We start from the raw sequence: 24,430 nt of genomic DNA, 5'->3' as shown, positions 1-24,430 counted from the left end.
TGAATGCATTGATTGAAGACCAAGTTCATATCTTGTTACTTCAATAGGTATGCATTTAGGTAAAATAAAAAAATAAAAAAAATTAAACAGAATACCTGAACCCAAAAAAACAATAGCCAAGATAATTAAAAGCACTTTGGCATTTGGTGTGTTTACCCTCATAGTACCAGGTATAGGAGCTTTGACACTTGTTGAATTTGCCCATACGAATGATAATATTTTTTGTTGGGTTGATCTTTAACTGTAACTGTGAAATAAACTTTTCAAATTCATTAATTAAACATTGTAAACCCACCTTTGTATTATTCAGTAACAAAAAGTCGTCCGCATATATAAACCAGGAAATACAGACATTACTCAGTTTAAGAGATACCAAACCTTTGTTGGCCAAAGCCCCTTCTGCACCACTCACGTAAAGATTAAAGATCGTAGACGCTAACATGCACCTTTGATGTAGGCCGTTAGGAATAGCTATCTCAGAAGATAGCAACCCCTTGAGTTTAAACAAACTAAAAGCCTTGTGTCTGAGTATAAACTAACTACAACATCAAGCAGATGTTTCAGCATACCAAGTACACTCAGCGTTTTCCATAATGTTGGTCTATCTACCAGGTCAAATGCCATAGTAAGGTCCATTGATGCAACAAAAGTTGGCCTTGCTCCCTTTCTAATTGCTTGGCTTTGTAAACATCGTAGTATAAGGCCCCCACAATCTGTTCCACACTTTTTTTTTAAGCCAATTTGTTTAACATCCAGAATTTGGTTAGTTGAAATCCACTCCTGAATGTCAACCAGTATTATTGAGGCAAACATTTTGGATTCAGGGTCTGCAATAGCTATAGGTATGTAGCTATTAGGGCACATATGAGAACCTTTTTTAAACATTGGTAAAACAATGGAAACCCTCCATGATTGGTGAATGCTATTAGTTATCAATACATCATTAAACAGTATAGACAGAATTCTAGCCCAATACAAAGGATTAGACTTTCAAATTTTGCTGGAAAGATGGTTGGGTCCGGGTGCCCCCAAATTTTTTGATTTGTTAATGAAACCCCTCACTATCTCTACGGAATTACTAATTAACCATGGAGAATTAACATCCAAGGATGGTTTGGCAATCTGTTCCTCACCTTTATATGTGCTAGAGAAATTACCCACCCAAACCTCCTCGGAGATCGGATTCAAGGCCATAACTTTCTGGGAGCACTCAGTGCTATTATAGGATTGCAAAAGTTAACTGGATTGGTGCCCCTTAATGTGTTCAACATCTCTTCCCCATCTAATTGCACTCTTCTACTCCGATGGTTACTCAACCAGTTTTTGTAATACTGTTTAGTTTCTTTGATCCTATTCAAAGTCTCTAGGTCGTAAATTCCCTGTTTACGGGGTCTGCGCAATTCTCTTTGCAATCAAGTTTTCTGTGCAGTACTGTGAGTTGACAGCTCATATTTAAGTTATGTAACTGTTTAGAACAAGGTGAAGAGCCGCATTTTGCCACCGGCACTCTGTGCAGAAATGCAGTGTCCAGTGTGGGGGTGGGATCAATCCTGTTTGCATATAATCTTTCCCCTTTCTGTAATGGATTGGCAGGTGAAGAATAATGGTCTGGAGGGTTTGCCCAGAGCAATTGCCAGAAATTTAAGATTAAATCGAAACCTTTCAGCCATTACATCTTTGTTTTGCTGTGTCCAGTGTTTAGGCAGGGACAAATCCAAGAACATCATAATTTCTGCAATGCATGAAGTGACATCATTCACAAGAGTGGGAACAACAAATTGTACTGCATAACCTCAGGAGACAGCAAACATGTAGCATGGTGAACCCTGAACTCAGAGGTGTGGCAGTCCTACTGCAAAGTAGTGTGTCTTCCAGTACAATTTGCAGTACCCAAAACAAATTAGTGTTAGGCTAAATGTGACTTTTCACCAACCCTGCCTCAGCAAGTCCTTTGATCCCATTCAGAAATATAATTGTCACATTCCATGAGGTCAGCTCCTTAGCGCCAACTGTGCAGTAATGTTGGAATTAGATCTTCCTACACACACCTTTGTTGAAAATTAACATTTCTGAAATTGTATGCAAAGTGCTGATGCTGGTGGGAAAATTACCAGCCAAGCTTACTTTTCATGCAAAGATGCATCTGCTCTGTATGATGCAATATGTCTTGCTGTGAGCAATGCATAGGACATGTCAGCAGCTGGAATTGTCCATTTCTCTATAGATTTGTGGACAAGTGGGCATATCACTTATTACATGTCGTTATCAGCGATTGAGTTCAAATTCCACTCTGGTGACGATAAAAGGGGTGACATCAGAGCAACTACATCTTGTCGATCAACATTTGAGCTTGAAATGCTTTGAAGGTAAGTGCCACACAGCAGCAGACATATGAGATAAAGTGGAACATTTATTGGTAGAGTGGCTAACTCTTTTGCAACTAGCATTGGGCTTTATGTCCGAATAAAGCTCCAATTTCATTTCTGCACTGGGAGTTGAACTACATCCCCACGTGTGCCTAACTATGATCTTAAGAACGTTGTGGTTTGTGTTTGCTGTACTAACGTAGCATAAGCAGCAAATACAGAGATCACATGTGAAGGACTGATAGAAACCAATGTTTGAATGCATGCAATACTTCAATCAATACCCTCATGTTACCTATGATTTGTGTATCACCAGCAATTGCAGCGGCTAGTGTTTCTGCAGTGAACCATGCAACATTTTCACAGGGACGTCCTTTCGCCCTTCCACATTTGGATGCTGGCTCTGAAAACATTTTGACACTGGCGCCCACTTTTTCAAAATGTGGTAGTTCCTCTTGAATCCTACTGCTATAATGAAGGTGGTGTGTTACATCAGACAACCTGCCACAAATGCCCACTGAAATCACCACAACCTCCGAGAATGTGTCCAGCACTATATTCGTTTCCATTTCTGAAAAGAAATTCAGTTGCATGTTTTATGAGTGAGTTTGCCCATTCAAACAAACATATTCCTCCTCCATTCTACTGCTCTGTGTGATTAATCAGGTGGTGCATTAAAACAACATTGTGTGATGGGTATGAAAGCTACAGAACATGTCCCCCCTATAGATCTGTGCTCTAAGAAAGGATTATACATTATTAATTTCCAGAAAGAAAAGGAGTTTGCCAACAGCAACTGGGCCATTTTACATGAAGCAGCCATAAATAAAGATAAATAAAGATAGTGGCCAATTCTGTAAAATAGTCAGTAAAAGAATTGGAATGCATAGCAACACCTTACACAACAAATCATCCCAGAGGGGACATGGGTAGCACATTTTAGGGGCTTTATAATGATTCAACCTTTTTCACAACTGAGTTCTTTAGAAATTGATATAAAGGGGCTTACAGCACCCTGCCATTTACTGTAAATGACGTGAGGGAGACCATTCTGTGTTAGAAATGTATTAGTGCCCCTTCAACAGATAAGATCCTGATTCATCTATATAAATCAGCAATTGACATCTGATCGCCCATATTATTTCGAATTTTCAATGCAATCATTTCTATGGCAGAGGTGCCAGAATCGTTGACTACTGCTGAAATCATTCCAATATTCAAAAAAGGCAACAGGGAGAATCCTGCCAATTATCAGCCTATTTCCTTGTTAGACTCTGCAGGAAAGATTTTTGTAAGGCTGTGCTACATCATTTGCAGATATGAATGACAAATAATATCATTAACCAGCAACAAGCTTGGTTTCAACAGGTTTTATCACAAATGATTGCCTTTTTATCCTCCTTTAAATGTATGCCATTCTGAGACGATTATACATCCATGTCATTTTTGTAGACCTAAAAGCAGCCTTTGAATGGGTCTCAAGAGTAAACTCATGGGAAACATAAAGGAATGAAAACATCCCATCGGTCCTTCTCCACGCTGTTCAAAGCTTGCAGAAGGGAAATAAGACCTTTGATAGATGGAATCTGGCCGGCGATACTATTGAGGCAATGTGTATTAACAGAGGATCCAGACACATATGTGCTTTGACCCCTACACCTAGCTGTATTTGAATTAATAAAATAGTACATAATGTGTATGATATTGATACTCACGCACCTACATTAGGGCCAGAGAATATCCTGTTATTGCTATATGCAGACGATCCGATTTGTGTTTCTTTGTCTCCGACTGGGCTAAGGAAACAACTGAGTAGCATCCGAGCTCATATAAAAAAAATTAAAAAAACAAGCATGACACTGGAACGAATCAACAATGCAACAAGCCGGTTCCATGCAAGCTGTGGAAATGGAGCCTTTTCACCCCCCTTGTATGCTTACAATCTGGAAGCAAAGCAGAGGACATATATAGTGTTGAAATTTGGGGCTATCAACATCATGCTCAATTGGCAGTTCTAGAACATACATTTTTGAGAAGAGGGCTCCATCTGCCTGAAAACACTGCAAACTTCCTATCCTCTATCTCCCTCTCCACCTGTGTTGTTCCCCAGGTGTCTAACCTCTCGCCCTGGCTTTTCAACCAATACCTGGCAGCTCTTGCCTACTGCAGTTCCATCTTCTGCAAAAACTTCCAGTGCTATGTCGATGACACCCAACGGATTTTCAGGCTTCCCTCAGCCACCTCCTCTCCTTCCCTCATCTCTGATTGCCTAATCGCCATTTAAAATTGTTGTGCCACCAACAATCTCTGTCTAAATGCCAACAAGACCGAGATCCTCCTCATTGGTACACCCTCACCCTCTTTTCCCCTCACTCTCTAGCCGGCCGCCCTTAGCCCTCCTCCTATCCCTACCTGCCAGGCTAAGAATCTTGGGGTCATCTTTGGCTCCACACATTCCTCTCCGCACACATCTCTGATGTCGCTAAAACTAACTTCTTACTGCACCGTACCCTGCCTTTCCTCTCCTTTCCTCAGAAGTTCACTGTCTCCCAAGTTCTGTTTCTCTGTAGGTTGGACTACTGTAACAGCCTCTTTCTAAATCTACCTGCCTCCACTCTCCGCCCGCTACAACTAATCCAGAACAGGACTGCCTTGGCCTCAAGCCCTGGGATCGTATCTTTCCAGCTTTGAAATCCCTTCACTGGCTCCCAGTGGATGCGAGGATTAAATTTAAAACCCTCTGATTTGTCCACAAGGCTTTCTGGGGTCTGTGTCCAAAATATCTTCATGGTCATGGTTAACTCCAACCTCCTGATGAGGGCCAATGTCTAGTTTATCCGAAAATGTGTACATATGTGTGCATTGCATATGGGCATAAGAGTATGAAGTTTCGTGCTTTTGGCATAAATACATTTGGTGTAAAACCATATTTTCCGCTACTACTTCCCAGAACATCTCACAGAGTTCTGGCGTCTCTTAAACCGTGCTTCCAGAAATCACAATAACAAATCTGTTGTTGACATATTTTTCACACTTTTACACAATAATTTATCAGTCTATTTAAAAAATGTACTTTTGCCCTTGTTAAACAGAAAATGGTGGTTTGCCCCGGCCTCCTTCTCCTTCTGGCAGCTGAGAAGCAATCTCTGTCCCCTTCCTTCTGGGAGAGGCCGTTTATGACTCTTCACACTTTGCATATCCCTTCAGCCAGAGGAAGTCCATTGTCCTCTTCCCCTGCAGCCCAAGATCTCCTCCCCTGATCTAATCATCACAGAGGTGTGATTTCCTGGTGTAGTGAAGCAGAAGGGAGGTACCTGGCCTTTGTGGGGGAAGATGTGGAACTGGTTTGAGCCTTAATTTAAATGTCATCCTGTTACATTTTTTTTCTTGGTTTAAAACAAACTTACAATTTTCAAAATAAGCAGCTAGAACACTTATTCCAGCTTCTAAACCATGGGATTTAATTAGTTACAACCTAGGTTACTCTTAATTTCTTGAATGAAGTGACTTGTAACACCCAGCAAGGATATTGGATGTTTGATGGTGTTTTGTGCAGGCGTTCTGGATTTTCTGCAACCCAGAAAAAGATTTGGAAACAAGATTCTGGATTCCTTTCAGCAAAACACTGCTTTTCATGCAGTCTCCATTTTTACTTGTTGTGAAGCCCAGTGACATGTTTCAGCAGTGAGGTCTCTGTTCCACCACTGACGACATGCATGGTAGATTTGACAGCCATCTTTTCATGTTCTAAGGTGCGATTTCCATAGGTTTTGGCGCGCATAGGGGTTTTGCGGCCATTTTGATAATTCTGCCACCATCAGCACACAGTGATGCCGCAGGGCAGAGCATATGTGGGTTAATACATCCCACAGTAGGGAGCTTCAGCAGTTAAATATGGGTCAAATCTGGCAGTTTAAAGTATATAAAGTGAGAGTTTGCCTCTTATAGGGAGCTTCAGCAGTTACATATGGGTCAAATCAGGTAGTGGCAAGAATATATAAAGTGAATGTTCGACTCTGGTAGAGAGGGAGCTTCAGTATTTACATATGGGTCAAATCAGGGTATTTAAAGAATATAAAGTGAGAGATCACCTCTTATAGGGAGCTTCAGCAGTTACATATAGGTGAATCAGGCTGTGGATGGGTCAAATATGAGTAGGCAGAGTTGTAGCAAAATATGCGTATTGAGCTCGCCTTGTGTTAAGAGGGACTACATTAGATACATTTTAAAGTCTAAGCAGGCAAAAAAATGTTCCAGTGTAAGCAAAGTCAGATATATGCATGTTGCTAACAAATATACTTAGCAGACTCGCCTCGTGTTATGGTGAGCTATGTATCTATTTGCAAGAGATGAAACTTGGGCACATGTCTAAGCATATAGGTTCGATTAGGCATAGGAGGGAAGGGCATATGAGACAAAAATTATAGGTTGGCAGCAGACATGGAATGAAAGAGATTTTGAATCATGGAGTAAAGTGTTCTTACATGAGAGAATTTGGGCCAAGCGGTATGGGATGCACAGTACGAGCAAGGCAACATAATACAAACAAAAGTGCAATGTGGCAAGAGAGGATAATTAGCCATGAAGTTTGCATAAAAAGGAGAAGGTAGAATATAAGCAGTGAATTTAGAATATAAGTAGTGATTTTAATGGAGACTTGTTCCTTCTATGGGAGGGGTTCAATATTAGGTATGGCAGGAGCCCTAATATCACTTGTACCTTCGATAGCAGAATTAGGCAGTGGCACATTACATGTCATCTGAAACATTTCTTCAGCTATGGTACTATCTGACGGTTTGGAAAAACATCTCAAGGCGTACATGGTGATGACGACGTGGGAGTCCGAGCCAATCCGAGAGGATGCATAAGACTAACCGGGCCGTAGCCCTGGAGACTGAACAAGAGAAACGGCAGAAGCCTGTGAAAAAGAACTAAGGGCAGGAACCAAATCTGGGTCTCTGCAGCCGGAAGAGGAGAGGGCAACCAGTAGGGGGTTTGTGCCTATCCAGGTAGCTAAAGGTGATGCTGCATGACTGAATGCAAATTCCAAGTATCTGTTTGAGAAGATCGCTCAAAAGCACCTTGCGTCCATGCAGGAGTTCCACAAGGATCTATCGTGGGCACCTTCCTCTTCAACGTGTTTACTAACGATATCCCAAAACAACTTAAAAAGACAGAACTCGCTCTTTATGCTGACGATGCTAGATCATTCCTCCGAGGTGGCGCGGGCAGGAGCCCCCACCAGCAGCTGCCCACGCTCTCTATTCTCCGGCAGCAGTGCAGCGACTGAGACCCAGAAGGATCACCAACAACAGCCCTTCCCACGCAGGCTTGGAGGAGAGCCCAGCAGCCCTGCCAGGGCCCCCCCATCTGCCCACACCGCACTGAGGACAGGCCTTGTCCCATTTGGCCAGGCATCGCACCGCGCCGACATTGTTCCGAAAAACAAAATGTCGGGTGCGATGCGGCACCAGAACGAGGCTCGGCTTCTTCTGGTTGCTTAGCAACAAGCGTTATTTAAATGCCAACTTCCGCCGGCAGGCGGAATAGCAGGCAGCCATTGCAAGGCGAGTATAAGGCCCTGTTTTGCCCCTGTTCTGCGCATGTTTGCGCCATGCCGATTCTTTTACTCTAATGAAGAATCCTTCTTCAGCCATGGTCATTGCTCACAGGCTCCGTGTATGTACTCTAGTTTCCAGTGCTGCCTGTTCAAAAGCGACCATCCCCTGTCAGCACCCGCATCTGATCCTGCTCATCCAGTCCTACAAACCAAGGTAACTCGCTCTAGTCTACGCTAGTACCTTTTTCATTCCTGTGCGCAGGCCCGTGTTCCCCTAAGCACCCAGCCGGAACTCGTACTGAGACACTAAGCTATTGTACCCGGACAATGATTGTGCATTATCACTGTAGCCAGTAATTAATCAATAACTACATCTCGATGTGTAAACCATTGTCTCACAACGTATATGCCTGTTTATATCATATATTGCTTACACTGCACTTGTCTTCATGTATTTAACAATTTCGATTTTTCCTGTGATCTATGACCTTATGCTCATATTAAGACATATCATTCAACCATCTCAGTAGTGGCCTGTCCTAGCCCTGTTCCCCAAACTTTGTCTGCAATTTAGGCTGCCCACTATTTGCCTAACTGTCACATTAACAGCACTTTCATCCTATGTTCATGGTTGTTTTTATAGTGATTTTAGCCTATATTACTTATTTCGAATTTAGGTGGCCTAATACCTGTGCTCATGGTCGCATCTACAGCATTTTAGCCTGTGTTCATGGTTGTTTTTATAGTGATTTTAGCCTATATTACTTATTTCGAATTTAGGTGGCCTAATACCTGTGTTCAGGATCGCATTTACAGCAATTAGCGTCAGTGTCCCCCACCGCCCAGCGTGACTTATTTTGCATCTAGGTGTCGCGTATTACCACCATGCTCCTTAGGGTGATCCTTATACTGTACTACGTACTGCCATGCAGGCAGCCACTACTACTCAGATACCCACACCTCTCCCACGGCTGATATTCAATCATCCATCTGACACCCTGATTCAACTTAGCCCCATCCACCTGACTCTGCCTAGTGTGATCACTGCAATGAGCCCCCCACCACCACCATAGGCCCACAGTACATCAATAACTACACCAACCTCTATCTTAATGACCCAGCCCTCTGGCTGGACCACTTCGCTAGGAAACCTACTCCGAATCAACCATGCTCTTTATCTCTTAGAAAAAAGAGATTAGGCACCAGATTCCGCATACGACCTACCCGCAGTAATATCTCCAATCAAACACTACATACACCACCGTGCTCACCCTCTCCAACCAGTAACAGCACATCTGCTACTACAAAGGCCAAACTGCCTCTGATCAATGACGCCCTTATCAACGCCAGATCTCTTCCAGCGCACGCATTAGACATTGCAGACCTCATCACATCCTCAGACCTTGACTTTATTGCCATATCTGAAACCTGGCTACATGCCACATCTGGCCCTTCACTGTTCCTTGCCTTACCAACTAACTACAGTATCACATGATGTGACCGCACCTCAGCCCAAGCCATAGGTGGTGGCATGGCCATCATCCATAAAAACACTCTTGATCTTAGAGTGTCAACTAACCCCAAACTTGAGTCAGCTGAACTACTATCAGTTAAACCCTCACTAACTCCCAATCAAACAGCCACCCTCCACCTTATCTACAGGCCCCCAGGCCCTGCACCATCCTTTGTCAGCAAAATATCCACCCTCCTCCTCGACAACACCAAAACCAATTCTCAAATTATTATCTTAGGTGACCTCAATCTGGGACTTGGAGACCTGAAAGATGCCACTGCACTGGACCTGGAGAAGGCTCTAACCAACTTTGGTTTCACCATGCACCTTCAAGAGCTGACTCATACTTAAGGCAGGACCCTTGACTGGCTAGCCCGCTCCAATTGCAATATCAATATCCTTGCCAATACCCCCTGCTTATGGTCCGACCACCACATCATCACCATTACCATTGAAGCTTCCCCACGTGTCCCGACTCTGATAGCTCCAGCCCTACCCACTAGAAATAAAAGGGAAATAACCAAGGAGAAACTTCTCCCTCTGATACTCCCATCCCTCAATGTTGCCACTGATTCCTGTAATAATCCTACCACCCTAGAAGACATCTACAACCATAGTATGCTCACAGCTATAATCTCTATCGCCCCCATCAAACTCAGGAAGGCTAAACCACGGGTACACCTTAACTCCTGGTTCACACCACAGTTAAGAGTGCTCCGTAAAGCTAAACACTGTGCCAAAAATCACTGGAAAAGTCACCCTTCTGATGTGCATAAAGACAGCTTCTTCTTGGCATCGCTCACCTACAAAGAAGCCATTATCACAGCAAAAAAAGACTCCTTTAATAACCGTATCTTGCAAGCTGACTCGAATACTAAGGAACTCTTTAAGATTGTAAAAGAGCTTGGAACTCCAGCCACGCCCCCTGACACCTGCATTAAAGATAGTAAATGGTGTGCCAACATTCAGTCAGCCCTATTAAATAGAGTCTCCATGGTCCAATCCAAAATTAAAGACAAACATGATAGTCTGAAATTGGACAATCGCCCCCCTCACCCCTGCATGGGCTCTCTCCCCTGACTTGCCTAACTCTAAACCTTTTGCCTTCTCACCGCTCACTATTGCTGAGGTGGAAAACATCATCTTGAGGATGAAACGTTCCAACTGCCAAGGTGATCCATGCCCCTCTCCCATCATTAAGGAATCTGCCCACGACTTGGCCTCATTCATAACGTCCTTTATCAACTCCTCCTTTAAAACAGGTATCGTACCCGACAACCTTAAGGACACATGGGTGATCCCATTGCTTAAAAAGCCCTCCTTAGACCCAAACATACCCACCAACTTTAGACCCATAACCACCGTCCCGTTCATGCTAAAAATCTTAGACCGTGCAGCTTACCTGCATATCCAAGAGCACCTGGAATCCAATAATCTTCTTGGCCTCAGACAATCAGGATTCTGCCCCAGACACGCGACTGAGACGGCTTTAATAGATCTTAAAACACAAATAGAAGTCTTGAAGTACAAGGGCAAACTAGCTATGTTTCTCCTCCTCGACCTCTCTGCGGCATTCGATCTGGTCAATCACCAAATCTTATATAGGCACCTCCACTGTGCTGCCCACTTCTCTCCGTCAGCCAAGGTCTGGATCAAATCCTTTCTGAGTAATAGATCTATGCAGGTCTTTTCTCAGTCCGCAGCTGCAGATCCCTCCCCAATTCACTGTGGCGTCCCTCACTCACACTCTATAATGTCTTTACTAAACCTCTCTTCGTGGTACTTGACTATCTGGGTGTCTCCTACACAAACTATGCCGACGACACCCAGATACTCATTCCCATCCACAGAGACTACATAGTTGATACGAAGGCCCTGAATTACGTCTACCTGGTCATCCAAGCTTGGATGGCCCAACATCAGCTATATCTCAATGATGACAAGATGGAGCTCCTCATCTTAGGCACCATGCAACGCCTTAGCAAACTTGAGCCATCCCACCAGTCATTTATCATTTATGGCAACACCATCCAAGTCTCGAAAGACACAAAAGCTTAGGCTTTTACCTTAACGCCACCTTATCCTTATCTCGCCAAAACATTGCAGTCAGATCAGCTTCTGCATATACCTGCAAACTCATCGCAGCCTGCAGGCCATTTCTGACTACTCCGAACAGCGTCACACTAGCCAGAACCCTCATTATGTCTAAAATTGATTATGGTAGCGCCCTCTACTTAGGAACTAGCCAAGAGAACCTGAATAAACTACAAATCACTCAGAACAACGCTATCAGAGCTGCCTTAAACATCCCTTGTAACCACCAAATCTCTGAATCCAGAACCAACCTACAGTGGCTACCCGCCAAACAGAGAATTACACTGAAATCATTTGCCCTCACGCACAAATGCTTTGCCAACAAGGCCCCCCGTATCTCTGCAGTTGGTTGTCACACCCCATTCCTATCCGGCCTCAAAGAACTGCCCAGACCTACTGCTTATCGATCCCTAGGTACAAACTTCAAAATGCGGGGGGCACAAGCTTCCCTGTCCTTGCCTCTAAGCTTTGGAATGCTCTCCCCATTTCCATCAGATCTGAGGAATCCTTCAACACATTCAAGTCCAAAACTAAAGCCTGGCTTTGCAACCAGCACTGAAACCTGCTTGCGACACCACAGCTCTTCTAGCATCAGCCCACTCCTCTCACCTGCTGCACATTCTTGTCTCTATGTCTCATGTAGAATATTTGCTCTGTAACTTATGTATATTGATATACCCTTGATTATTATGTATGTACATTCTCCTTTTGCTTAAATTCTCATGTATGTATGCTCTGTACTTTGCACAAGTTGCGCAATGATGCCCCCAGGCCTGATGGAGCGTGTTACAAATGAAACAAATACAAATACGATGTAGCAGTGATTTTGCAGTCCTTCAGTGAAATGGAAGTCGCAAAAAATGTACAGACGTCCCATGGTAAGCTATCTAACTAGTATCTAGACTGGCAGATTGCTCTCAACTCATGTTAAAACTACAGCAGCTCTATTTACCAGAAGATATTTGAAAGAACGGCCAGTAATCCACCTAATGGAGAGGCAATAAATTGGGAAAGCAGCAGCTTCTACCTTGGAGTAACAATGGGCGCAAAACTAAACTGGTGAATCGGTTTACTTGTCATTAGGGGACTCAAAATGCCATTATTGACACAGAAATGAGCACGGAGGCTGTTTACAGTAAATGTATGTTTTGAAAAAAGTGAGAGCATAGAAATGATGAGGATGGAAAAATGGATAAAGTAAAGCATGTTAGCCGTGGCTCACCATTTAACTTGCACTCACTAAGATTTCCTTGGTTGCGGTGTCACGAAATAAACCCTCCCCGAATAAACTCTCCCCCAGAGAGAGACTAGCAGCCTGATTCATGGAATTATTTGTGTGAAAAATGCAGATTTGCGTGCCTTTCTGCCCGAAAATCCCTGTTTGAAGAAACACGCCCCCCCAGGCAGCCCCCTCCAGTCTGGACACCACCCACCAGCCTCCTCCATTCTGGACACCTCCCTCCTGCCCCCCTCACTTGTCAACCCCCAGGCAGCCCTTTGACAGTCTTCCACAGTACCAGTGCAATGCATGTCTGCAGCTCACCTGAACCTCTGTGGTCTGCCAGCTCCCTGAAATGGAACACCAACATGTCCCCCGCAAACACGATCAACAGGAAGCACTGCAAATACATCCAGGACTGGAGCATCAGCTGACACACCCTTCCAGACCTTAATCAGCTCACCCCATACACATGTGGCAAGTGAATGCAATGCCAAGTGGCATGTGCATGTTGGCCATGGCACATTTCCAAGGCATCAAAGCACACTAACTGAATGTATGCCCAAGACAGAAGTAAACATACTAAAAATGTGCAATATCAACAAACAATGGCTAGGCACGTTACAACCTGTGCATCAGTGACCTGAGTGGAAGGAGTGGCAAAATACTCTCAGAGAACAGTAACATGACAAGGGCATGCATGGGTGATGGGATGGCAGTCAGAGAGGGCATGAGTCACAGAGACCGGAGAATTGTGCTGCCACTCGGAAAGAGCAAACACGGCTCAATACTACATGCCAGTGTCTGAGGTGGAGCAACACTTGAGATAAGGCAGTGTGTGATGTTGGTGGGCGTGTCTGCATGACATGAGTTTAACACAGCAATGATAAACAAATGTGCCATTAAAGTGACCATTGAACACCCCCACAGTGAGCACACGTCCGTCCACCCCAACCACACTGATGCCAAACAAACAGTGATAATGCAGAGGTAAATGCAAATGAAAACATACAGTACGGACCCAGTCACTTGATGACCCACTCCACATGTCAGGCACATGTGCATCTTTCCAGCCACAACCATCACAGCAACAACACATATGCATGCACGCCGCAAGACACATGACTTGCAATTAAGATATGCACTGGCTGAAAACCGCTCACACACAAATAAACTGCATGAACCGTGGAATGTAACCAAATGAAAGATGTATTGGATATATATATGTACAATTAAAATGGGAAATGAAGGTCAAAGCATTCTAGGGGGAAATATGAAAAAAGAAACATACGCCTAAACAACAATATACATGAAAAACTAGGAAGGAAAGTCTGCAAAGTCCAGGGAAAATAATAAATTAAAAAAGGAAACCTAAACCTAAATTACTTTCTACAAAGGCAGCGGGCTAGTCCTCACACCAGGGCTGGATCCAACACCATGCCCCCCCTCAGACGGGCGTCCGTTGTTGCCTGGAGGGCTTACAGGTCATCCAGCATCTGTGTCTCTATCACTCATGCTTCCTTGAAAATGGCATCCAGAATAGCAACCCGCCACCTTGCCCGATGCAGCACAGTCTCAGCCCTGTCCATCAGTACACTTGCATCCTGTGCCTCTCTGCCACGATCTGACATTCATACTGCAGGAACATTCTGTGCCTTATGTCCACGTGTACCTCCTGCCTCACACTTCCCACCTGCATCCTTTGGGTGGTCTGCCATGCAACAAATTGCCTCCTACTCTTTGCCACCTGCTGCCTCAGTGCCCAGTGGCTGCTACATTGGGACAACTTCTGAGCTGATGATGATCCCTGGGCCGTACAGCACCTGCACTGCTCATAGGTGTCTGCTGTCCCTCTATTGCCTGTGACCTTGCCGGTGTCTGGGTAGGCACAGTGACCACCTCTCCTGCTGTTCCTGGGACTCCCACCTCGGGCAGGGATGAGAGCTCGACCAGGCGGGGCGTTGTGGGTAGGATGGGTGCACAGGGGGCCCGGCTGGTATGTTGGCCGGACAGCAGCTGGGAGGATGACTGGTGCAGAGAGGAGGAAGATGAGGAGGTGGTCTCAGCAGTGAACAGCCCATGGAGTGCACCACAGAGCAGGCATGCTGCAGGCCAGGACACAAGGTGGTATAGCTCACTGTGAGGATGGTCAAGCAGCCTATGAGTAGCCCGCCATCATCACAAATGACACCTGTCTGCCTTGTCAACCCAGCCAGCAGGGGCAGCACATAATCCTTGATGGACACACCAGATGACAAGAGTGTGTCCGTCTGGGTGGACACAACAGCTGAAAATGCAGGGTGGGTCTGGGTGGAGGCATCCTGGCAGGCGCACACTGCTGCATTCAATGCCTCAGGGAATGATTTTTGCACCGGCACCTCCACTGTGGCCTGCATAACTTTATGCCCCTGGAACAGGACTGCAGTTGGCATGCCCACATGAACACCCCTACCTGACCCCATGGGCTGGGTTGCAATGGCTACCTCCTCCACCTCCCCCTCTGTCAACCTGGATGACTCCAGGGCATCTTCCGCCATGGATGGCACCTGTGTGGCATCGCCTGGCCCCACCGCTGCTGAGGAGGCCACTCACACCTTCACCTACTTGGTCTTACCCCTGCAGTCAAGCCCAATGTCACTGGCACTGCCACATCATTCCCCGAAGATGAGCTGTCACAGGGTCGTGGCTGTGGCCTGCGGTTTATAGTGATACATTTGAATGACATTGGCCCTCATTACGACCCTGGCGGAATTCGGAAAACGATGGCGGAAATGCAATACCGCCATCGAATAGCGCTCGGTGCGACTATGACCCGTCACCGCAAAGTACGAAGCCATTAGCGACACCGTAGTGAACGCCAACGCTAACTGCACCAAGCACGCGCGCGTGCGCCATGCCAAACCGCAAACACCACCATGGCGCAAGGGTACGCCAATTCCGACCCTAGCGGACATGTACCTAACGCCATCAAGCATGGCGGAATGTCCCATTCCGCCATGGTGAGAAGTACGGCATCGCGAATCAACCGTAAACGGCCCCACTGAGTGCCTGTACACCGCTCCCTGCCCACAAAGTACAACTCCCCGTAGGTGCAATGAAGTCACAATGCAACCATTGAAATGCACAAGTCACCCATGCATGCCAACGAACAAAAGAAACACAACAGGGGCCAATGGGAGCTGCAGGGCACAGATGGCACGAATACAGAAGCCATCCCAATGGACATGACCACAGTCCCCCACCAAGAAACGCACGCAAACACAGGCACCTGTGACCAGCAATATTCCGAGAATCACATCATTCCACCAGTCCACCTGGCTGACCGGCATCTGTCACACAAAACCCAATCCCCCGCCCCTGAGCATGACAACATTCAAACTGTCATATTGGCAGCCCCCATCCCTGACCTCACGGGCTTCGTAGGCAAACGCGCCCAGCACAGTACCACGCAACTAAACCCCGAAGCTGGAACCCAATGCAGATCTCCCCACAATACATCGCCCCCCAAATAGGCATATGCCACATCACTTGTAAAGAAAAACGCTACACGGGCCAAATCAGAATAGAAATTTAATGCACATCAAAATCACCAAGCCCATACAGCCATCAGGCCATGAACTCCAAAACACTTTTCACCATTGTGGGCTGCATCCGCAAGAAATGACCAGCCACTACTTGTGTGACGCCCTGTTCCCTCATGGTACACAGAGCCACATTCACGTACGAAAAGGCAACATGGAAGCGCACAGAACCGCAGGGCCGTCCCAATGGGGAGGCACTAGTCCAGCTGAAAGGCCGAAATGTTGCTCCGAGCCACCAGTACTGCGTAAGGGCATGTGGGCCATTGGCGATCGTCCCATAAGATCGTAATGCTGCTCCACTGATTAACACGAAGCAGCAGGTGTCGGGAGTAAAAGCCATCTGCAGGAGTGGCATACAGATGGCAGTGGCAAAAGGGGAGGAGATACCTGTCAACCAAAAGAAAAGAAAAAGAACAGAATGGCCATCAGAACTACATTCCAACAACTCACTTCAATGATCACACTAAATCCACAGCCATATGCATGCTAGCCCACTCCAAAGGATCATCACCACCCCAAAACCACTTGCGACTCATAACCATCTATATCGAGGTGCAAACACCATCACAAACGAGTGTACCTGTGCATGCGTCTGTCAAAACAGAAACCATCAGATGGGAATGTTAACGTGCATGGACACAAGTGTCTGAGGGCGCGTCGAGACAGGGAGGGCTCAACAAGGCCAGATAGACGATGGTCCCACTATGGCAGCCCTGCATCACATAGCGTAGGGGAGGCGGATAGATCCCAAGAAGCCCTGTACATGGCAAACTCTGTATCAAATCACCTGCCCATGCATCCATCCATCATTCCCTCATCCCGGGATCAAAACGCCTGAATAATTACTCACATGACATTAGAAACATCCATTGAGTCTGTGCGTTATGCAGCCTGCAAAATCCACAGTGCCCCAGCCCGTAATTCCAGTGTTGTGAAGTAACATGTATTTGGGAACGGCCGGCCTCATCGGCCACGTAGCTATTGCGCATCCCAAACTATTCATATCAATCATTGCTTCCTCGCCATGGCCCCTGTCTCAAGGACATTGAACAATAGAACGTTATATTTGCAGTCAGACCTGTGGGCATCTCCTCGCCGCTAGCTGGAAACCGAAAGCGCCGCCCTTCGAATTCCCCATTTGCAACATCACGTCGAAAAGGCATCTGTGGCCGTTTGAAATCACTAATTATTCCATCGAGTGCGGCTGTGTGTGAAAATGGAAACTGCCTTCCCCCACAAATGGGACGCCCCGCCCGTCGTTGCAACTCGGTACAGTGATGCATGAGGGCCCACCGTTACTCGAGTACTACGTTCCACTGACCCTCCACAAGTCTGTTCGCGACTGCACAGATAGTATGGGAAACAATGGGACCACAGCAGAATGAACATATCAACCAATCTTACACGGCCATCGGGTACAAATACATGATTGCAATAGCAAGATGCCATTCCCCGAATTGCAGCGTTGTGCGCGGGACGTGCCCGGCCAAAGGGGAGAGCAGTTTGCACAGGTGGAATTAATCACCACAGGTGGAGGCCATACAGCCTGAAAACACATAAATTGCACAGCCAGTCTCCTCCCACAACCACACCGAAATGCTACCGGCAGGACTCGCGATGTTGGCCCAGGGGGACCTGATAGCACTGCAAGTACTCCAACTCCAAGAAGAAGACGAACACCAACTACAACCGGCCGCACGGAGGAGACGCAGGAGGAGGAGGAGGCCAAGGCAGGGCCAGCAAGGGCCGCCAGCACAGCCACTACCACCACGCAGGCAGCCCGCAATCCCACGCCTCCGAGCACATCCGTTCAACCTCACTGATGAGCAGATCCACACCCTCTACCGTCTGGACCGGGACACCATAGCCGCCATTGTGGACATGACACAGGCTGACCTTGTCAGCATGATAGATAGCCCAACCGCCATCCCACCCCTACTGAAGGTGGTGTCTGTACTCCACTTCCTGGCCACAGGCACCTACCAGCACACAGTCGGACAGTTGCATGGCATTTCTCAGCCACTGTTCTCACGGACACTATTGCAAGTGTTCGATGCCCTCCTGCAGCACGCAGACGACTACATCTCTCTACCACGCTCGGAGCAGGAAATTACCAACACAAAAGTGGGATTCCATGCACTTGCCGGCATACCGGGTTGCATTGGTGCCATCGACTGCACCCATGTTGAATTGGTCGTCCCACATGCCATGGAGGCCCAGTACCGCAACCGAAAACAATTTCATTCCCTGAATGTACAAATGGTGTGTGACTCCAACAGGATCATTACACATTGTTGTGCCCGATTCCCTGGATCAACCCATGATTCTATGGTCTTGAGGAACTCTACAATACCACGCTACATGGAGCGACACGCAGGGAACAGATCCTGGCTACTCGGTGAGTCTCATTACATGCATGATTATGTGGGGTATGTGATTTGGCAATGACCTGGCAGGAAGGGGGGGGGGTGTGCGTACGTAGCAATGGCATTCCACATCATGCGTTTCTCGTCCACATACAGGTGATGCTGGATATCCACTGAAGAGATGGCTCCTCACACCAGTCCGGAACCCACGGGACCAGCATGAGGAGGACTACAACCATGCCCACTCACGTACCCGTGTAGTTATCGAACAGGCATTCGGCCTACTGAAGACTCGTTTCCGCTGCCTCAGCAGGTCTGGCGGGGCACTCCTGTACCGCCATGAGAAGGTTGCAAAGATGGTCATGGCATGTGTCATGCTCCACAACATGTGCGTACGTAGAAATGTGCCCATGCCCCCTGACGCAGAACTGCAAGCACCTGATGATGGTCATGATGAGGGTGGGGATGTGGCAGCACCTCATGGAGTCTGCGAGGCACCGGAGGCCCGTGACATTCGTCAGCATCTCATTGATGCATGCTTCTAGCACTCACGCCTGGTGGCTGATACATGGACACGGGACTCGTGGCACTGTGTGTGTCTGGGACATGCACAATATGGACTGTACGCCTATGATGGCCTAGTACACAATGATCAATGTCCACACATCTCATTGGTTGATCGTGCACTGTTTATGGCATATGTGATATCATGTTGAACACCCTATCGACCCGCCACCCAAGTGAGCCCAACACACCCCCTCCACCCTCCTACCTCCCCCCCGAACACCAGTGTCCAAAGATGCTCATTGTCAGTGGGCAGTCGCTATTGCAAGCCCCCTCTGCGGGTATCAGGGGCACCCCTGCCTGTGGAGCGCAGGTTCCTCCCAGATCTACGTTGGGGGCTGCCCTGGACGGAACTTGCAACGGATGATGTGTCTGCCTGCTCACGTCCATGCATGTCCCTAAGGGTTTGCGAGAGCTCAGTGAGCACACGGCGCACTGCGGCAAGTTCGGCACATACGTCTTTGGACGTCGCATGCAGTTCCCCCCTCAGGCTCTCGGTGCTTCTCTCCATTTGGACTCTCAGGCTCTCGGTGCTACTCTCCATTTGTGCCCTTAGCGTCTCTGTACCTCTCTCCATTTCTGCCCTAAGTGTCTCAGTTGATGTTTCTATGTCTGCCTTAGTGCCCCCACATTCATCGGCATGGTCCTTGAGGAGCGTGGCCATTTGCTGCTGTTGCACGATTAACTGGTCGAGGGACTGTTGCCTCTGCTGGGCCATGGCCATTTGCGGGGGTGTCACAGAGGGGCTGTTGTCCTCATGTTGCCTTGCCACAGGGCTTGTGGGGGATGGCCAGTCGTCGTCTTGTGGGTGCCCCTGCGTGGTATCCTCATGTTGTACGGGATGGGACAGACAGGGGGATTGGGACAGGTCATGGATGGATCTGACTTCGACATCCCCGTCTTCGGTGTCCGAGCATGCTGCCATCAATGGGGTGTCACCTATGGTGCTGCTGCCACCAGAGGCAGTGCCTTCTGTGGCATCCATTGGGGGGACCTGTGGTGGTGGTGTTGTGGGCATGCTGGCTGCTGGGGTGCCTGTTGATGTTCCCTCCTCTGTGCTGCCACCTGATTTGTGCTGCTGCCGTGTCTTGATGCGTGCAGCTGAGGTGGAGGGTCTCTGGCCGTTGGTCTTGGCCCTCTTTGCAGGTGTGCTGGTAGGGGTGTCCTGGAGCTCGTCGTTTGGATCGGACCCTGTGGTGGAGTAAAGGAGGGCGAGGGTTATTGATGGGTCTGTGGGAATTGGAATGGCATTGTATCACATGCATTGGAGTGGTACCTGAGGGTGATTTGGGTCGGGGCCTTGGAGGTGCTTTCATTTGTGTGTGGAGTGAGGGTGCAGTTGTTTGGCAGCCTGCAGTTAGGGTGTGCCTGCTGCACGTGTAGTGCGTGTTTTAGGGGTTTTTAATTATTTATGTATTTATTGTGGGTTTTAACGTGCGCTATCAGGCCGATGTGTGTGGACGTTCTCCTGGACATGTGTTTCTGTTGCACTATGTGGACGCATGGTACTTCACATGGATGGACTGTGTGGATTTGGCATTGTTTTATCTGGCCCACCTACCTGAATCTTCGGATGTCTGCACTCCTTTCTCCATCCCTCCGACTCCCTCTATGCTCTCCATTCCGATGGTGGACGCACAGATTTCTTCCCAGGGGGACAACTTGATGGGTGATTCAGGACCTCCCCCGGTGGCTGTGGCAATGTTGCGGTTGGCAGAGAGTATGCTGCGGACGCGTATCCGCAGGTCGTCCCATCGCTTGCGGCATTGCTGTGTGGTGCGGGGTGCGGTCCCCACCGCACTTACCCGCTGTGCCACCAGAGCCCATATGGCCTTCTTGTTTGCAAGTGCCGTTCTGGTCATTTGCGTGGAGAAGACGACGGCAGCATTCTCCTGGAGGGTCTCTGTTAGCACGGTGAGTTCCTCACGGGAGAAGTGGACCTGCCGCTTGCGGTCGCACGCTTTCTTCGCTCCTTTTCCCATTTTTCTTGGTTTCGCTAGGGTGGATGACGGGTTGGGGTGTGTTTCAGGGTAGTGATTTTAGTGGTTGTGTGGTTTTAGTGGTTTTATAGGTGTACGGCGGGATGTTTCCCGTTCCGGGGCCATGTTTTAACTTCCGTTTCCGTATATTTCCGGTCACCGTACTTTGCGGTAGGCGCACACTGCGGTGACCGCTAAGAGGGGTGGCGGTATTGCACCTAGGGAGCCGTACGGCGGCGGTGTGGGCCGTTTTGGGGTCATTTCCGCCATCGCGGACTTTGCACTTCCGCCATGGCGTGGTGCTCGTGCCCGATGGGTCGGAATGGGCCGCACTTTGCTCCTTCGTGCAATGGCGGAAACGCTATTTACGCTGTGGCGGTCCGGTCAGTCACTTTCCGCCAGGGTCGTAATGAGGGCCATTATGTCGAAAGTCATAATGTCGGGGAAAAAAAGTCTAAAAAAAAAAATTGAATGTCTATTTTTAATTGCTTTTTGTTGTCGAAATGGGGAGTCCCCCAACCCCCCTTTTCTAATTTAATTTTTGTTTTACCCCGTTTTTAACTCATTGGCCCTCATTACGACCCTTGCGGAAATCGACTGACCGGAGCGCCACAGCGTAAATAGCGTTTCCGCCATTGCACGAAGGAGCAAAGTGCGGCCCATTCCGACCCATCGGGCACGAGCACCACGGCATGGCGGAAGTGCAAAGTCCGCGATGGCGGAAAAGACCCCAAAACGGCCCACACCGCCGCCGTACGGCGCCCCAGGTGCAATACCGCCACCCCTCTTAGCGGTCACCGCAGTGTGCGCCTACCGGAAAGTACGGTGGCCGGAAATATACGGAAACGGAAGTTAAAACACGGGCCCGGAACGGGAAACATCCCGGCGTACACCTATAAATACACTAAAACCACACAACCACTAAAAACACTACCCTGAGACACACCCCACCCCGTCAACCACCCTAGCGAAACCAAGAAAAATGGGAAAAGCAGCGAAGAAAGCGTGCGACCGCAAGCGGCAGGTCCACTTCTCCCGTGAGGAACTCACCGTGCTAACAGAGACCCTCCAGGAGAATGCTGCCGTGGTCTTCTCCACGCAAATGACCAGGACGGCACTTGCAAACAAGAAGGCCATATGGGCTCTGGTGGCACAGCGGGTAAGTGCGGTGGGGACCGCACCCCGCACCCCACAGCAATGCCGCAAGCGATGGGACGACCTGCGGATACGCGTCCGCAGCATACTCTCTGCCAACCGCAACATTGCCACAGCCACCGGGGGAGGTCCTGAATCACCCATCAAGTTGACCCCCTGGGAAGAAATCTGTGCCTCCACCATCGGAATGGAGAGCATTGAGGGAGTCGGAGGGATGGAGAAAGGAGTGCAGACATCCGAAGATTCAGGTAGGTGGGCCAGATATAACAAGCCACACAGTCCATCCATGTGAAGCACCATGCGTCCACATAGTGCAACAGAAACACATGTCCAGGAGAACGTCCACACACATCGGCCTGATAGCGCACGTTAAAACACACAATAAATACATAAATAATTAAAAACCCCTAATACACGCACTACACGTGCAGCAGGCACACCCAAACTGCAGGCTGCCAAACAACTGCACCCTCACTCCACACACAAATCAAAGCACCTCCAAGGCCCCGACCCAAATCACCCTCAGGTACCACCCCAAAGCATGTGATACAATGCCATTCCAATTCCCACAGACCCATCAATAACCCTCGCCCTCCTTTACTCCACCACAGGGTCCGATCCAAACGACGAGCCACAGGACACCCCTACCAGCACACCTGCAAAGAGGGCCAAGACCAACGGGCAGAGACCCTCCACCTCAGCTGCACGCATCAAGACACGGCAGCAGCACAAATCAGGTGGCAGCACAGAGGAGGGAACATCAACAGGCACCCCAGCAGCCAGCATGGCCACAACACCACCACCACAGGTCCCCCCAATGGATGCCACAGAAGGCACTGCCTCTGGTGGCAGCAGCACCATAGGTGACACCCCATTGATGGCAGCATGCTCGGACACAGAAGACGGGGATGTCGAGGTCAGATCCATCCATGACCTGTCCCAATCCCCCTGTCTGTCCCATCCCGTACAACATGAGGATACCACGCAGGTGCAGCCACAAGACGACGACTGGCCATCCCCCACAAGCCCTGTGGCAAGGCAACATGAGGACAACAGCCCCTCTGTGACACCCCCGCAAATGGGCATGGCCCAGCAGAGGCAACAGTCCCTCGACAAGTTAATCGTCCAACAGCAGCAAATGGCCACACTCCTCAAGGACCATGCCGATGAATGTGGGGGCACCAAGGCAGACATAGAAACATCAACAGAGACACTTAGGGCAGAAATGGAGAGAGGTACAGAGACGCTAAGGGCACAAATTGAGAGTAGCACCGAGAGCCTGAGAGTCCAAATGGAGAGTAGCACCGAGAGCCTGAGAGTCCAAATGGAGAGAAGCACCGAGAGCCTGAGGGGGGAACTGCATGCGACGTCCAAAGACGTATGTGCCGAACTTGCCGCAGTGCGCCGTGTGCTCACTGAGCTCTCGCAAACCCTTAGGGACATGCATGGACGTGAGCAGGCAGACACATCATCCGTTGCAAGTTCCGTCCAGGGCAGCCCCCAACGTAGATCTGGGAGGACCCGGCGCTCCACGGGCAGGGGTGCCCCTGATACCCGCAGAGGGGGCATGCAATAGCGACAGCCCACTGACAATGAGCATCTTTGAACACTGGTGTTCGGGGGGGAGGTAGGAGGGTGGAGGGGGTGTGTTGGGCTCACTTGGGTGGCGGGTCGATAGGGTGTACAACATGATATCACATATGCCATAAACAGTGCACGATCAACCAATGAGATGTGTGGACATTGATCTTTGTGTACTAGGCCATCATAGGCGTACAGTCCATTTTGTGCATGTCCCAGACACACACAGTGCCACGTGTCCCGTGTCCATGTATCAGCCACCAGGCATGAGTGCTTGAAGCATACATCAATGAGATGCTGACGGATGTCACGGCCCTCCGGTGCCTCGCAGACTCCTTGAGGTGCTGCCACATCCCCACCCTCATCATGACCATCATCCGGTGCTTGCAGTTCAGCGTCAGGGGGCATGGGCACATTTCTACGTACGCACATGTTGTGGAGCATGACACATG

Source organism: Ambystoma mexicanum, chromosome 6q, assembly GCF_040938575.1.
Source record: "Ambystoma mexicanum isolate Mex_15411 chromosome 6q, UKY_AmexF1_1, whole genome shotgun sequence".
NCBI lineage: Eukaryota > Metazoa > Chordata > Amphibia > Caudata > Ambystomatidae > Ambystoma > Ambystoma mexicanum.
This window is presented reverse-complemented; position numbering follows the sequence as displayed.